A 16,980-nucleotide genomic window follows, 5' to 3' on the forward strand; every position below is an offset into this window, starting at 1 on the left:
TGATCTTAGAGCTCGTCCCAGGGAACCTAGCATTAGTATAAACACGGATCGAGAGTACCATTATACGGCCCTGGTGGTGGCCTATTTTGAATACGAAAGGAGCAAAGATATTATGTTAATCGAGCCGACGATATTACAATATAGTATCGCCACGCTGTTCCCGGAGGCCGATCCCGTCCAGACTTTTCGCCTACTCGTCCCATATTCGCGACCACGTATGCATATATGTATGCTGTTCGTCGCTGATGCATTATAAGTTGACGAAAAATAATTAATGAACACAAAGGGGATGAAATAACACGGTGGTGAATGCCGGCCGAGAGCTCACAGTGAGACGTGGCAGCGCTAGACGGTGCTCTTGATAGGGAAGCAAGGAGTCGCTCGTGAAAGCTCATGAATATTTATCTGGGTCAGACTTGACCAACTTGCCGATTAAAGCGACGTTTTGTCGCTTCGTTAGATTCCCGACAAAGGATTGGAATAACGGTCGCCGTGAACCGCGCCCTTTTTAACTTCCTCCATTAATTAGACGTCGTTAAAGAACGAGCTGACTACTTGTCTTTTCTCGCGAGTTTCTTCTCCCAATCGGAACATTAGGACGTCGATCGATTGTCAATGATGGCCGATCAAAAGGTCTGATATTCGAAGTTCAATGCTGAAGTTGATATTTTTCAAAATATCGCGTGTTATTTCGTAAGATAGGCGATGAAACGTGACGATTGTCGCTTCCTTTAAACAGATTCTCTATTTGCCTTACGATCCCCGAAAGTCAGCGTCGCGAACTCGGTATCCTCTCATGAAAATTGCGTAGTGGCTGTCTTCGAGTTCGAGCGGATTACAGGGGTGGTAGAGTTGAATGAAGGGTGTAGGTGGGCTCGGCTACTGAGGGATCGTTGTTGCCATGGCGACACCAACCCCGTCCTCCGACAGTTCACCATTTCCCCCGTGCGCTACAGCGATCCCTCCGACCTCCGGGGAAGGCGCGATCCATATCTGCTAACGCGAAGTCACGTTTCAATGGCCATTTTGTGCTGTGACAAGAAAGAACGGGTCCTCGGCTTCTCGCGAAAACTTCGCCTTCGTCTGATTTCACTTCCTTTCAGGGAAAAACTCTGGTCAACCTCTGGACTATTTATGAGTTTGGTTAAATAAGAATAGAGGATATACCACCCATTGATGGTTACGCTTTAATTAAAGGTATTTACTAAACAGAGAGAAAATTCGACGTAATGACACGTATTATAATGACACGTATTTAAGCCACGTTGTCATTATGTCAAACATGGATTCATGTGGGAATTACATCGTTGAAGATGTAAATAGCGAAGCGACAAGGAAACACCACGTCGCATGGAAGATATAGTTCCATAGCGTATAATGAACATGTCGAAGACCGGATAATAATTCGTGACAAGGACGTCTGGGAACGAATTTTCGAAACAAAGAACGACCAAGTGATGATTAGAAACAATATTGTATGCAATCCACGGTGCAATTAGCCGCGTTTACGTAATCTTGACGAACCGTATCCGCTGTCATTCGAGCGTTTATTTAGAACAATGTTCCAAGTAATGTTCTAAGAAACTTACCAAAAAAAAAAAAAAGGAAATCATTTTTCAGCAGAAAGAAATATACTTAATTCGGTAACTACGATTCGACGAAGAAAATTTTTGGATATTATTAAATAAACAAACAGAAAAGCAAATTCGATGACGAAGATTCTTTCCAAGTTCTTCCATTCTTTCCAAGGCATTAGTCGCAAGGTCTCTATGTTACGCGAAGTGCTTTCGACACATTCCTAGAGCACTCAAACTCACTCCACACGTAACCAGCCGCCCTTTCAACGACGCATAGGGGTGTACTGTCGCGACACTTGTGCATTGGTCGTCGAGGACCGATTTAAGAGTCACGGCCCTCGAGTCGATTATGACGTTAAGAGGAAACAACGGTCTGGATCGGTAATTAAACAACGAGGGAATGGGCAAAGCAGAACAATCGCGACTGCGCTGGCGAAAGCGGAAAGCAGAGTATGAAACGTATGGATCACGTGTCACGATGACGACACGGGAGTAAAAACATCGTTCAACACTTTGCATACGTGTCTACCTTGCCGTAATTGAACGATTTGCATACGCACGTATCCGATCTCGTCCCGCAAATTGAATACGAGAAACTTATTTAATTTCCGCTGGCAGGCAGTTACGTACATCGTGAATTAATTAATACTTACGAGAAGCAAATCACGGTAAAAAAGACAAGTATCGAACGAGACAAAAAAATGAGACAAAATAAAGAAGAAAAAGACACGTCCTTGGCAATCCGTATGACGCCGCGTGGAAGTCACGCGCATGAAACGATCTGCATTCTAATATCGATATTATTGTAATGTGCTCGACCAACGGGTTCTCTGGCGCGACCACTACCATCAACCACCCCTGGGCCACGGTTAACACGAATTCAAAATGGAGGTGAGGCGGCCCGCGTGCACATCCCCTCGGAATCGAATTTCAACACCGTCTACCTATCTTTCACCGATTCTCTGGTAATTATTTTTTCGCTAAATCTGGGGATCTCGATCAGGTGATTCGGCTTCCCCCGTTCGACGATCGACGATTCGTCGAGGGTGCGAGGAGAAAGGGCGTATATATACATGTGTATCCTTTTCGAGACTCGAGGCTGAGCTGCGTGGCGGAGACCCATTTGCGATGCAGGTAACTCCACACCCCCCTCGAGGTATCTTCCAGCTTCGGTCGGCCGCTTCCTGTACGTGTGAACGTATACGAAGGTTGGTGCGACCGTATACGTGGCTACACGCGTATAACAGTGCGCCTGTGGTTCGACGATGCACATGCAGACACCGGCAAAACCTATCTGCCATGCACGATCGCTCGGTTGCATATAAGCCGAGACGCGCAGCACGTCATTACGCGGGCAGAAAGCAAAAAGACGATAGCCTCGCGGCCGGCCAATCGCCGTTCGCGTGCTAATGAATCTGAACCGACCCGACCAATGGCGGAACCCCATATACGCCGCTGGTGAACCCGGTATAACCCTCGTGGCAATGCCGCGGTACCAGAAACCCGGGGTGTGGTGTGTGCGCGCGGCCGTTCGATCAGAAATCCTCCTCTTTTTCTGCGATCGGAGAATTGCGAACGACAGGCCACGCGGCGCACGATTTTTTCGAAATTTCCAATGGTTATTACGCAACGCCCTAACTCCCCCCTCCCCTCCCTTTAGTTTAATTTATCGACTCGAACATATTTCCGAACAAGATTCCATGGAAAGATTAACCCCTGCGAGCCGGTGGATCGTTTACTCGTGTTTTAAGTATCGCGATATAAACCAGCCACTATGCTCTATACCTAAGATATACATATATATATCTATCGGAGTCAGGTTGGCATTTTGGGGCGTTCGATGAACCTTTACTTACTTTACCGTCGCGAATGTAGCTAATATTTATCAGTACGAATGTGGACACTACAAGAGGCTATGAGTAATGGCAATAGGATGGTCGAGATGATGGTGACAAGGAATTCAGATTCGATAACCACGGTCCACGGGAGGACAAGTATCAACGTACTACTCGATTCGGGTAACTTCTCGATAACTCAATCAGCAATTCGTCCAACGACTAACTAACAAACTAACTCTCCCGTAATCCAAACGAAACTGCCCTTATATACTCCTGTCCCCACTTCTCGGGTCAATCTTTGTTTTTAAGGAGAGCCATATAATCATTTCATACCTCTGTCAGGTACACGTCCCTCCCGTGACCGTGGCTATGTCTAGTGACCCGCTATGTCACTTCGAGCCCGAACCCATCGTCATAAAGTCAGAATGGAACATTAAGACTATTTCTTATTTTTATTACTTAAGTGCAGCTATAGTAAAAGTCTGGACTAGGGTACTGGGGTTTCTCCCAACATTCCGGACGGGAAATCCCGCTGTCCTTCCATCTCCGACATATCTATATATATACACATTCTATTTCGAAACCTACAACAATATCACCAGCAATGTTAATCAATGTATGAGAAAGTCTCTGCCCTTACGATTAACTTCTCCACCCTATACTTCGATTTCTAATAACCGTTTTAACTTGTTCATCAGGCGAGTTTAAATTTTAAATGACAGCAATTGGCGAACAATTCGTACAACTCATAAATAAACAGATCCTCACCCCCAGAAACCGGAACGCATGCGAGTCGCGCATGCACCGCGTGGGTAGCCAGACACAAAGGTTCAAGCATACTACGGTGAGTGCATGAAGATAGAGGAAAAGGGTAAGGTTCCTGGAGAAACGAGGTATAGCACGGCAAGGAACACGCTCATTGTTTCCCTCCTTCTCGAGACTCTCCTCGCTAGCTGGCTGGCTGTCTGGCTGGCGACACGTAAAGTGCGTGCACGCGTGCATGCGTGCCTGCATGCCGTGCAGCGGCTCGGTGCATGTGCACATAGCGCGTACAAACGCACGGTATAGTCGATGCAACGTGCACAGAACAGCTCGGTGCAGCGTGTACCGGAGTCAGAGAGCCGCTCAGGGCTATCATTATGGCGGCAGTAGACACTCCCTCCTTATCGCCGGTTTCCAACGCGAGTCTCGACCGAACGAACGCTCGCAGCTCCGTTCGCTCGCCATCATTATATTTTCCGCGGCGAGAAAGGACGCGCACACGAGCGAACGCGCCCAGAAATACGCACACACGCGACCAAACGTTGAATACCGTGCCTCTTTCCAGATGGAGAACGTATCAGAGTATGGGTGAATCCGGTCACCATCCAGTCGAATTTCTTCCTGCGTCTTTAAATATACCTCCAGCATCGATTCGATACTTTGTAACCGATACTTTGACGAGAGTCAGCCCCGGTGAAACTGGATTAAGCAGGCTGCGAGGAAAACTGGATTGGGCGGAGGGACGCGTATCTGGGCTTGCCTGAGAAAAATCGATCTGTTTTTTGCGTCCAGGGGATGATTAGTATTATGACAGGCTGCAGTCGGTACGATGATTTTACGTTCGGAAATCTTGCGCGGTCGATTGGCAATCCAGTCACCGCGAAGTTAGTGGCGTCTGCTTTATTATGCAAACTCTTGTAATCTGTTTAGAATTAAAAGTTTGTCCTATTCGATTATCGTGATGATTACAGTCTCGTCGAATACCAAAAACAATCAATGTTTTTCATACCTTTAGTAAAATTGGGAGGCCGGCTAAACCGAGATCGTAAAATTTATCTATTTTCTTCGTTTGTATTCGTTATAGCTCGTAGTCTTTTTAATATATTTCGTATACACTGCTGTATCAGTTATTTTATGTCTTCGTTATATTGCTAGACATTTTGTATCCTCGTCTTCAGGTCGGATATTATAATAATCGATAATAAATACAGCGGCGATCCGAACAGAGTTCAGATATTTTCAATAAAATTCAAGTTGAATAAATTGTCTGACCACGAAAGGACAATTTTGTAACCATTTGCTTACAAAAAATCTCTATGACATAGTGTAGTAATAAATTAATTGCCGAATGTACCGATTCTATGAACAAGCAAGTGCAACTTCCCATTTATAGCGTCGTCTTTAGGAAAGTAAAATTTTTCCCAACTCAATAACCAAATACTGTACGTGCAATTAAGTACATTGTACCCGCGTTGCACTTTCTTCTCGCCAACCCTCCATTCATTCGCGAGAATCTTTATTTATGTCCGAGTACAATTATCGAGGATTCGTCGAAGAAGGGTGAAACAATCGGGAGAGATGTGTGCCGGCGTTCATTGAGAAGCTCCTCTCTTGAAACGGACGGCAATTTCAACTTTTTCCCCCGCGATGTATCCCTCAGTTTGCGAAGCGCAGCCGCGTTTTTACCAAGCGTTTCCTGCAATCTGTTCTTTCGATACCAGTTAAAGCTCTAACCGGTCTCGCGACCGCGGTTTTTGCCCCCAAAGAAATCAGGGTTTCGCAAGAATGATCCGGATAACTCGCGAAGTGATCGATTCCATAATTTCCTAGAACCACGAGGACTTCGATTCGATCTCTTATTACGAACGATTATCACCGGTCATTATGCTCCACGTTCGATACATAACGATATAGGACATGAACCATATTTCATCGTTGTTAACAAGCATTGATATTTTATCGACTTTGAAATTGATACCCGTCCGTTCTCTCCTATCTCGACGAATATTACGCGCATCCGTCGAATCAACGCGTTGCATTCTATCAATGACGCGTTATCACTTTACCGTTATGCCTGCTCGAGATTTCTTTCCACCTGCATCCGGACGAAGGAATTCACCGAGCATCAGAAATCGATCGGTTTTCAAACGACAATTAGCGATTAACCTCGTGGCTCCGTTGTACAGAGAAGTTTCAGCAAACTTGGCGAATCTCCAGTGACTGATGCTGCTAAACGGAGATACGATATAATTGCCTTACTTATTTGTCACGATTAAATTACATGGTAGAGGCGAATCAATTGGAAAATATTATACGGTCAGACGTAAAAATGTTGAACGCTTGACAGATGTCTTATTAGAAATGAATACATATTTCTTATTGTCAGTTACCTTGAAAATGGTCGCACAAACAGTCACGTGGTCGAATGACCGCCATGTTCTTCCGTCATCTCGATGATTCTCATGTACAGACTTTTTGCATACATTTTACTATGTTTATCACAAGACTTTTCCATCATTCGCCGAGCCATACAAAAAATCTTCCAGTAATTACATCATCCTGACCCTGAGTATTCGATGACGCACTCATATCGCACTGAGACGTTTCCATCACGCGACCGTCGCATCGTCCGCGTCTTCCATTCGTCACTTTCTCGATCCAACATCGCAGTCCATTACTCCAATTCCATTTCTCAAATTAACACCTCGAAAAGCCACAAAAATTCCAATCCAATCTCGGTAAACCTTTCTCTTCTAGAAATCCACGTGTTCGAGGCTCGAAATCGTCGGCCATACTTCGAACGATCGCGTCCTCAACGTCTGTCCATCTTACACGATCGTTCAGCGAAAAGGATGGTATTTTTTCACCGTGGTAACGAATTCGTAAGGAATCGCGACGAAAAGGAAACACTCCGCCGCGTCGGGAGCATGTGACAAACCGCTCGCATCGAGGACCGAGGAGAGACTCTATAAGGTGGTTTCCATCCCCCAATAGCGGCTGGCGCGCTGGCGGACCCGACGCTGCAATCATTCCCCGTAATGATTGTCATTACCGGGAACGGGAGGGCGAGCGAGCGGGTGGACGAACGGGGCAGAGGGATTGGCCTGCATTGCGATTGCGTTTCTGTCTGGTCCCATTGGCCGACAAACTGCGACTACGGACGAGTCTCTGTTCCGGTAGACTGCGACCTCAGGCCGTTCGAGATGTAATTTTGCCTCCTGCTATTCCTTTTCGCCGCTAAAAACTGCTTTTCGGAATCGATCTTCGTGGTACCTGGGCCAATGTCGCGGATTCGTTTTCTTTAACATCCGCTGAAAGCGACGGCAAAGAGTTACTCGTGAACTTGGGAAGTTTCAGTAATTTTTCGTTACAATTTTGGTCGTTGGAATATGGAGATTTGATTTATAGTTGTCATATGTAATTGCAGTTTTTGATTGCTTTATAAGGTACAGAATTCTTTTGTCTAGTTCTGAACATCGATGCTATATACGTATCTATCGTTTCGTTGTACTAGTCTGTATTAACGTGTTCGCGATGTACTCATCTTACGGAAGATTTATAGTTTATCCTTTCAGGAATCAAATTAATCGGCACCTTTGACCAGTTTATTAATCTCATGACACGAGTACGCGATTAATATTCAACTGTCGAGAAACAAATGATTTACTTCGTAGGTTCAGTTGTTATAAAAGGATGACATAATGAATAGTAAAGTATAACGTACAATTAAAAAATAGTGTTTGTAACGTTATATTTTCCTACTTTTCAATTTATGGAGTTAATCAATGTGGTGTGTGAACAGCTCAAATATCTAGCTTAGAATCTAAATGATACTGTTGAAGCAAGTATTGTGTGTTCTGAGATTGTACGTTTCGATGGATTGCGAAAAATAGTATAATATAATCTTGAAATAAAGACCTTCTTGATAAAAAAAAAAATATGCATGTAAATAACAGTGAATGTGTTAAGTAGACATTATTAAACCAATTATATCCCTACTCAAATTGCACCATTGTCGATGTCAGAAACATAGGAATAAGCAATAGCCAGCCGTTCAAAGCGTATTTCAGAGTCTAGTGCCCTAATTAAGAAACAGTGTATTATCTCCTTTAAACCGCCAATTAATTTTATTTACAGATCGTTTCCCCTATTTCACTTTTTAATCTCAGTTTGTATTTCAACAAACTATTCCATAGATTTTAGTAGCAGATTCATGTAAGTACTACGAATAAATGTATGGAATTACATGCAGAGGGAGGATACTTTTATTGAGATCGTTACGTCGCGTCGCTTCGGATCGTAATAAAGCAATCGACAGAGGCAGTGTGTGTGGGTTCAAGAATTTAAAGTGTTAGTGAAAAGAATGGATTTTGAAGCGAGCAGCTTTGGGAGAGGACATCAAAGCATCAGATATCGTGGTGGGGCCTTTCATAGCTGCCATTATCGCGTTACTTCCGTGTGGCCGAACGTCATTTGCCTCACACCCCCGTGATGATTTGAGGGCAACCGAGCCACCGACCCAACCCCTCGTGGCTTGTTGGGGCCATTATGTTACTGCATCGCAGCGACTCTACATTCGCGTCGAATGCATCGATGCAGATTTCTCTGTCATCTCGTACAAACGTTAAAACAAACTAACAAATATTTATTAAAATTTTAACGACACCCACGTTCGTTACCAGTTGCCCATAAATTACCTTAATAAACTCCTGCACGCCATTAAATCGCAATCAAATTTTTCACGCGTTTCACGCACGTACAGAAAGAAAACTACGACTACATTCTGAAATAGAAGAAGCACGCAATCAAATATAAATCCTCGTATCCCGCATTAACGAATAAAACCCATAAATCTCCGTCTCCATCCTGAACGAAACCATTCCGTCTTTATTTGCGAGAAAAATCTAGAAGGAGAGAAAACATTTGAAAACGTCACCGACCTCAAAGAACGCTCCATCACCAAGTGCACCCTTGATGACAGCCTGCACCTGCACATCTACACAATTGCTAACGCTCCGCGTACCAGCTCGTTCATCGGAGGCCGGAAAATCGTTTCGCGATTCGCGGTCCCATGGAAATCCGCACGACGAAGAAAGCCACGAGACGGTCGAAGATCTCACGGTCGATTATCTTTACGGGCGACATTACCGGGACCATTAGAGGAGCGTCGCGTTAGTCGTCAGACTCCTCGCCCAGATGACAGTTTTGCTACGCCTCTGACGTCAACCAAGCTTCGAATTCCAGCGTGGGCGGGTACGGGCGAAATGGCTTCGTCTCCCTTCGTCTATAAGAGCGTCTCCTCGCCCCAATCCTGGTCCTCGTCCTCCGCCACCTCGACGGCCACCACCTCGCCTCCTGCATTAAGCACTTCGCAACGACAATTTGCGATACATTTGCAAGAGCGCACGCGACTTCATATTCCATCCAACTCCGCGGAAAATTTTCTGGAAAGGCAGACACAACCTCGACTGGTTGTCGTGGCTATGTATATGAAGAAGGAGAACATCACGGGGATGAAGAGAGAGAGAGAAAGAAAGAGAGAGAAGTGTCGAGGTCCACTATTGCTGAAAGTGTCTGATCGAACGATTCCACGGCTGGCTGAAGCAGTTACGTTTTTGCCAGGCAACGTTTTACAGCGTCATGGTTCTTTAATCAACGACGACGAACGATTGTATCGTTCGGGTGGAAAATGTGTTTAAAGATCAGAAAAGTCGGACGATGTTGCCGCGGCAACCAACGATTTAGAGAATCGTCAAAACTATTAATTTATAATAAAGTCATTTAAAGGCTGGTTATTAAGAAACTTTATCAGAAGAGTTGAATTACAGAACTCGTTCCCAGTGCATCGAACCATGAACCCACGAAAGCGGTAATTTAAACAACGAGTGCGTTCGTGGATCGTTAATTAGGATCGTAACTTTCGAAGTAATCTGGAATCGCATTTCACGGTGTACCGATGTGCCGCGCACGAAGTCGATTTATCAGCGAGGCCAACGGTTGTCATGGGGATGCGACCCGCCCCCTTAAACCAACTCGCAACCCCCATGCAAACTGCGCATGGAGTCTCGAAAATAGTCCTCTTTGACTAACGAAACAAACCAGAAACCACCAATCAAATACGTAAAATCTAAAAGACACAATCGTCATTTTCACGAAAGAGAAAATACAAAATCTGACAGGGAACTGGAAGAATGAAAGCTCTAAAAATTCCTCAACCACGTTTAGACGCTGCCAATGATTTCTCACGAAAGTTAACGATTATCTATCTGTAGGATCTCGCTCGCACGAGGATTTCCCAAGATAAGAATCTAAGCCAATCTATGTCTAAAAACGTAGCTTAACCAACGCTGAAAACGATCGACGGCAGAGGCTTTCCGTTCCTTTTAGCAGATTTTCCATCGTCCATTCGATAATCTCGTATATCAATATCTACCGTAACGGATCACGCGAGAATATAATTCTCAGTCGAGTATACGATGAATCGACAAACTAATTAAAAGACAGCCGAATTAAATCGTTCAGATTTAATAACTCGTTCATAAACGTTTCAGTCGAAAACGTTCTCTTTCGTTTAGCCTAATTGTTCCTAATCGAAGGACAATTGCAATCGTTTCCGAAACTAATTACTCGCTCTTCGCAGAGTTATTCTGGCCAATTTTGGTATGGAGGATTCGAGGATCGCCTACGCGAGGAAGTCGTTCTTCTATGCGCACCGCGCACCTTTCGACTTCTTTTTTCTCGTCGCGACGTGCACCAGCTCTCCCACGGGGCTCGACGCTGTGAAAGGTATCCACGGCACTCCTACTTAATTGTTGTTTATATCAAGCAATTTTTTCAAGCCTCGCCGGCTCGATGTGTACGCTCATATAAGAACAAAGCACGCGTCGTCTCTTTAGATCGCGTTTGTAAAAGCGACGCTTTCTGTCGCAGCACGACGATGAAGGTTCCCTCTTGTCGAGTAAGGTCGCATTTTTAACCTCTGAACCCGGTTGCTGACGGTCGCCGCCTCTTTTGCATCTCGACGTTTGCAAACGCCGTTCTCCGCCTTCTATAATTTCACAGAAGCGAATGAAGTGTTTTCCTTTCTCCGCGTCGAGATGCTCGCCCTTTGTCTGCCTCTTTGTTCGCTGGATTCGATATTAAATCTCCTCTTCCTCCTTCCCGGCTCCACTCGAATGTACGTGCTACCAATTATCTTTCCGAGAGTATAAAAGCAAACGTAAAGAATGTTGATTACCTTCTTTGTAACGTGCACGACAATTTATTTTCCTCTCTTTTTCGCTTGTTTGAAGAGGTATCAAGCGAAGAATTATGTAAATACGTACTTACATTCATACAGAAATCGATAGATTTGTCAGGAATCTTTCTAGAATCACGACTGTTTTGTTTATGAACACAGCGTAAAACAGATTGGTTCTGGAATGATCGAAGCAGCAGATTGACTTCGGATTCGTTGAAACGGAAGCGTGTTCCTTCTTTCACTGCACTGCCACCGGACAGAGGTGAGAAGAGACCCCTGCTGCGTGTTGTCGGCTACCCGGCTACCTACCTACCATTTCACTGGTGAGGTCCGCCTAAGGCCTCGCATTTATCATCGTGGACCACCTCCGGTGACATTCGTCGCCATTCCAGATTAACATTAGATCTCTCGTACGAGTGAAAGAACGAACAGTCGTACGTCCGAGTTAAAACCAGTATTCCTTCGGTGCTCTCGATATTTTTAATATCGTACATAAAATCAACGATCGGGAGTGATCTTTTTTTAAACGACCTATTCTAATAGCGTTTAATAACATTGTTGCCTCGCCTAAAAACCGGTCGGCGACATTGAACAGGAACAGAGGCAGAGATTGATGCCCGACAACGTTGTTAATTCTTCGTTTTTCGCCGGTGGTATCGTGTACCGTGCCGTGTACTTACATATACGCGTAATTTCTAATATGCATAAATAAGATTGATGGGCTCCACGTGCACACCGGAATTTCGATGGGACTTCCGCGCGTTGCAGAGCCATGTTCCCTCTGAAGGGGAAAACGTGAAGCCGAGGATCCTATCTATCGTGGTGCCGCGAGGCTGGAAATTAATCCTTCCAGAATTTTTCATTGTCGACACCGACCGTCTCTCATTCAGGTAACCCAATAATTACGAGGCGCTCGATCGGTTCGACCCAGCCAGTCAAACGACAGACTTTACGTTCTCCTATCCTTTGTTCCTTTTTCCGATCCTCCATCGTGTCGCGGATTCGCGTTACGATACTCCAGGTAAAGGAGAAACTGCCGGGTCGAATCCGAGCGAAGCGTAATTCGCCCGTCGCGTCGTCCAGTTTTTCCAAGGCTTCTCTGGCTACCGTGTTCATGGAAAAAATATTATTGTTGTAATTAAACGTCATTAATGCTCCTTTATTAGGAGTTCTTGGGCGGAACGACATTTTATTATCCTGTACGTAGAACGCTACATCCTGGATTGTTGTCTAGTTACAGTCTGTTGTATTTTTAGTTGTAGAATCTTTTTCTTGTTCTAATAGTGTCATTTCTTCCGATACTCTGGGGCTTTTCTATTAGTGTTGAAGGTTGTCGCTGTTCTTTTTGTCGTTAAATTCCACTTCTAGTGTTCCTATGCTGCTCCTTTCTATTAGTGTAATTCTTTGCTTCCTTGTTTAACGCATTTGGATTGCTTTTTATCACTGCATTCTCTTTTCCGATATCTTTGCATTCTTTCTTCTTGTAGTCTATCCTCGCACACTGTTACTTTTCTGAGAAATTTAGTTTTTCTCTCGTTGCTAGAATTTTTCCTAGAATCCTTCTAGCGACAGGATCTTTCGAACGTACAAGTTCTCCTACATCTCAATTTACGTGTACTTCGAGAAGGCGCTGCCTATCGGAGAAGATTGAATGCTACATACAGTTTCGAATGCGACTTCATCAATCAGGTCTCTAATTGTAATGAATCGCAAATGGTATATCGTAAAACATACATACGTTACTAAGTGAAAGATAAATCGTTTCATAGAAATTTCATGGCGGATATAGATAGTTCTCTATGCAAATTCCTACATGCTGTCACACCTAAATAGAGAATATAACCGACTCGTTTGTCGATTTCGAAACACGAGCGCAAGAAGGGTGGTCTCGCTCTTAAAATCCATCGCGTATACTATTGTACACGAACAGCGAAAGGAAAGAGGACAAAAGCTGCTATTACACTGACATTTTTCCATCTTTTTAAACGGCGGAAGGGAACGCAATACCTTCGAACGCCACACACGAAATCGTTTCTTTCTCGAGGCGAAAAAGCAATTGCAGAGGCACGGATTAACTTCGAAAGGAACGCGACACGAGGTGGCAGCGATCGAAAACGGCTACCCCTGCCTTGGTAATAAACACAATTACTAATTTAACGCGTTCTGCCGACGGCCATGGAATGAGACTAAGGCACCGAGCTTCGACTTCTTTCCTTTGGAATCGTCCAACAGAGAGATCTATACGCAAATGAACTGCGACGAATCGTGAAAGAATCGAGCCCCCTGTCGCGGTATCGTTGCTTCGAGAGGAAGAGAAGAGAAAAAAGAAGGAAGAAGAAGAGAAAATAGGGAGGATGGTCTTTTAGAGGTAGATAGAAAAAAAAAAGAGGAAAAGGAGAAACAAGTCTGGTAGGTGGCTACGATGGTCCAGCGACGCGAGAACAAAAGGACGACGACTTAGTTCCGCATGGACCTTTCACGAGGCACCGCAACGGTGACGCTCGTTCCTCATCTTGCTCTCTTTTCTTCGTCTCCTCCTGTTTCGACTCCTCGAGTCTATCATCCCGCGCTTCCGCCGCGAGCCAGACGCGCTGCCCGCAGAGATACGCCGATGATGATGATTAATCGTCCTACCTTTGTCTCGCGATAATGAGATTTTCGTTTGCGCAATGCGTCCACCTGTGAGACCCTCTCCTTTGATCTGGCATTCTGTCTCTCTTTCTTTTCGTTGACCGTGAATTTACCGGTATACCATTTATAGCGACTGCGTTCTATCGCCCAGGAAGAATAATTAAACTAACCCATTGTCGGGGTTCATCATTTTAGTCAATAACGTGGAAACAAAAGGACTGTTTTAAGGCGCAGATTAATTTATGGTCCTGAATTCGATGGAGGGAGAATGATTAAATCGGTCCATTGTTCTGGTAGATAATTTTGATTTTAAAAATGAGGACGAATGATAAGATATTGGAAACAATTATCTGAAAGTTGATTATTTCGATTAATAATGGAAATATTTCGAAGTACAGTTGAATTTTATGGATGACGTAGGTAGAACAATCAAATCGTTCTATAATTTAATTGAGAAAAGGGAAAACAAGGGATAGGAAATTACAATAAATAATCTTGCGATAGAGTCAAATAAATATCGTTATAATTTATGGGCGAGCAAGGAAGGGAACTGATGATTTTCACAAATAAAATGAAAACAAAGGAAGGAACGATCGAATGAGTGATTCCGAGGTAAAATCAAATTCACAGCGCGTGAAACGAGCGAAAGGTAGTTTAGCAGCGACACGTGTACCAGACGAGACGAAAACGAGAAGTTACTGTTAGGGAAGCAGGCATGTGCGTATGCAGATACAATGGCGGCGTAGAGGAGAACGCAAGGGAGCGTGGAACATTTGACTACGGGCTGTCAGAGTGTCAGCCAAGCCCATCCTCTTTCACAACGTAGGAAATATTGTAATTGCCCGTGCGGAGTTTCCTCTGCGACATAGTACGCTGTCCAAACATTATTCGATTCGATTCCCAAGGGGTTCAGGAACCTCGTGGCCTTGACCAAAAATAACTTCATAGCTATTTAATACATCCTCGTCGTCATCTACTTTCACTTATTATTCACCAAAACTTTAAAAATTCCAAATCAATTCACAAAATATTATAGCAATACTGTCCGCAACAGAGAGAATACAAAGTATAATATATAATTTCGAACTCTTTCACATGTCACATCTAAAAAAAAGAAAAAAAAAGAAAATAGAAAAATGAAGACGCTATTAGAAAAAAATAACTTTTTTTTTATTATTCAATGGTTTGAAGCAGTAAACTTCGCTAGATCTATAGCGAAAGCATACATTTTATTGGTTTTGTTGGTTCCCATAGAACCAGCAAATTCACGGGTGTCTCGGACGAAATGAGTCACACAAAAACAGACAGTGAACAAAAGGGGAAAAGGATAGGGGACGAGACGAAGAAGGAGGATGAGGAACACGGAGAGAGAACAAGCAGACACGGAGAACACGGAATCCGCTTGTAGAGGCATGTCGCAGGCCCGATTGTTCTCCTCTTCCCGGCCCTTTCCTGAATCGGGGCTCGCGAAGTTAAGAGATTTGCCGGCTTGGCGGGCGCGAGCAAAGCGATTCCTTCAGCCTGGCAATCGATTGTCCGATAATATCGGCCTCATTTGTCAACCATAGCGAGCCGTTTAAATGCAAATAGAGCAAAGCGATCTGACCGCTGTGAACATCCATGAAAATACAGTGGATGGAAATTAGAATCGTGCCTGGCAGCCGATCGTTTCGTCTACAGAGTTGCACAAATGTCTAGGGCCATCTAGATTTGAAAAATGTAGCGTCGATTAAACGAGATACTCAAAACCAAAGAGACGCAGGTCACATTTTGTCATTTCTAAGACAAGATTAGAAACGGTTAATTGGATAGTCAAATATTAATGTTGTCAATGTAAATAAACGAAAACTGTTTAGAGGAAACCTGTTCGCGTCTTCGAAAATGGATTTCCTCCTTCTCCCTTCATTTTTTAAAAAACAGAAAGAATATTAAGTTTCTTAAATAGCGAACTAAAAGATTCGCAAGATTCTTTTCCGTAAAATGTGCTTCATAAAGAAGTGTGTATCTCTTTAAAGTATTACACGACCTATCTTAACACTTAAAAATCAAAGATTTATATTATGATCGTTTAGAAGCTAAAAATGAAGTGTTTAGACGATGTATTCTCTAGAGGAGTCGCTAAAAATGAATGAACTAATTTCGTCTCTTTCCTCTTTTATTTTTGAAGAATCAAAGAGAATATTAGACTTATAGAAGATCTAACTGGAAAATTAAACTGATTTTTTCCACGAAATGCTATATGAAGGAATCTTCCTCTAAACTATTACACGATCCAAGTTAACATTTAATTACTACACTCTTCTTTCTCATCATAAATAACAAGATACCGAGAGATAGTTTTTTCTACGGAAGAAGACAATTAAGCTTCTCCTCGTCAAATCTGGGCACCTGTTCCCTCTCTTTCATCTACTGTGGATGACCTGACGACGGCATAGGAACCGTGGCAGAGACCGCAGCCATTGATGAATAGCTCCCTATAAAAATAATAAATTATCGCCTCCGGGGGTGGTCTCTCTTTCAAAGAGCAGCCGGCAATTGTTGCTCCGTATGTGTACACGGCTACTGTTAATTATATTGTGCCGGTACTGTGAGTACCGCCGCGTGGAGCATCGTCATTATTATTCGGCTCTACGATTCAAACATTCAGCTTAATTATTCTGCGAACAACGAGTCGCGTTATCTTCCAGATAACGAACGATCTTCATGGTCGAATCTTTTCTTCTTCTTTTTCTTCTGAAAAAAATACCGCGTCTGAAATAAAGAAGAAAAGCCGAAAATATATACATCTTAGTTTGACTTCGACACTGAACCATGTCAGAAAAAAGCTACGATAATTCGGTTACTAAAATAGGAAAAGTCGAAAGCGTGACTCTCGATCCTGTCACCCATCGTTTGTCTTGTCTTCGTTGGTCGCCTTCTAGTTCTATTGTTT

General features: G+C 43.7%; 1 protein-coding gene across 4 annotated transcripts in view; it reads right to left on the bottom strand.

Moving 5' to 3' along the window:
• Positions 1-16,980, bottom strand: part of LOC117231575 — a 58,549-nt gene that overhangs the window by 16,286 nt on the left and 25,283 nt on the right. Inside the window, exon 1 of one of the 4 annotated variants that reach the window (XR_004492994.1) lies at positions 6,568-7,618. The exons of the other annotated variants lie outside the window; for them this stretch is intronic. The gene's annotated coding sequence lies outside the window, so the exon portion shown is untranslated. Of the gene's footprint in view, positions 1-6,567; positions 7,619-16,980 lie in introns of those variants that run through there. 4 annotated transcript variants of the gene reach the window in all.

Source organism: Bombus vosnesenskii, unplaced genomic scaffold (assembly GCF_011952255.1).
Source record: "Bombus vosnesenskii isolate JDL3184/JDL3185 unplaced genomic scaffold, Bvos_JDL3184-5_v1.1 scf7180000013273, whole genome shotgun sequence".
Classification (NCBI taxonomy): domain Eukaryota; kingdom Metazoa; phylum Arthropoda; class Insecta; order Hymenoptera; family Apidae; genus Bombus; species Bombus vosnesenskii.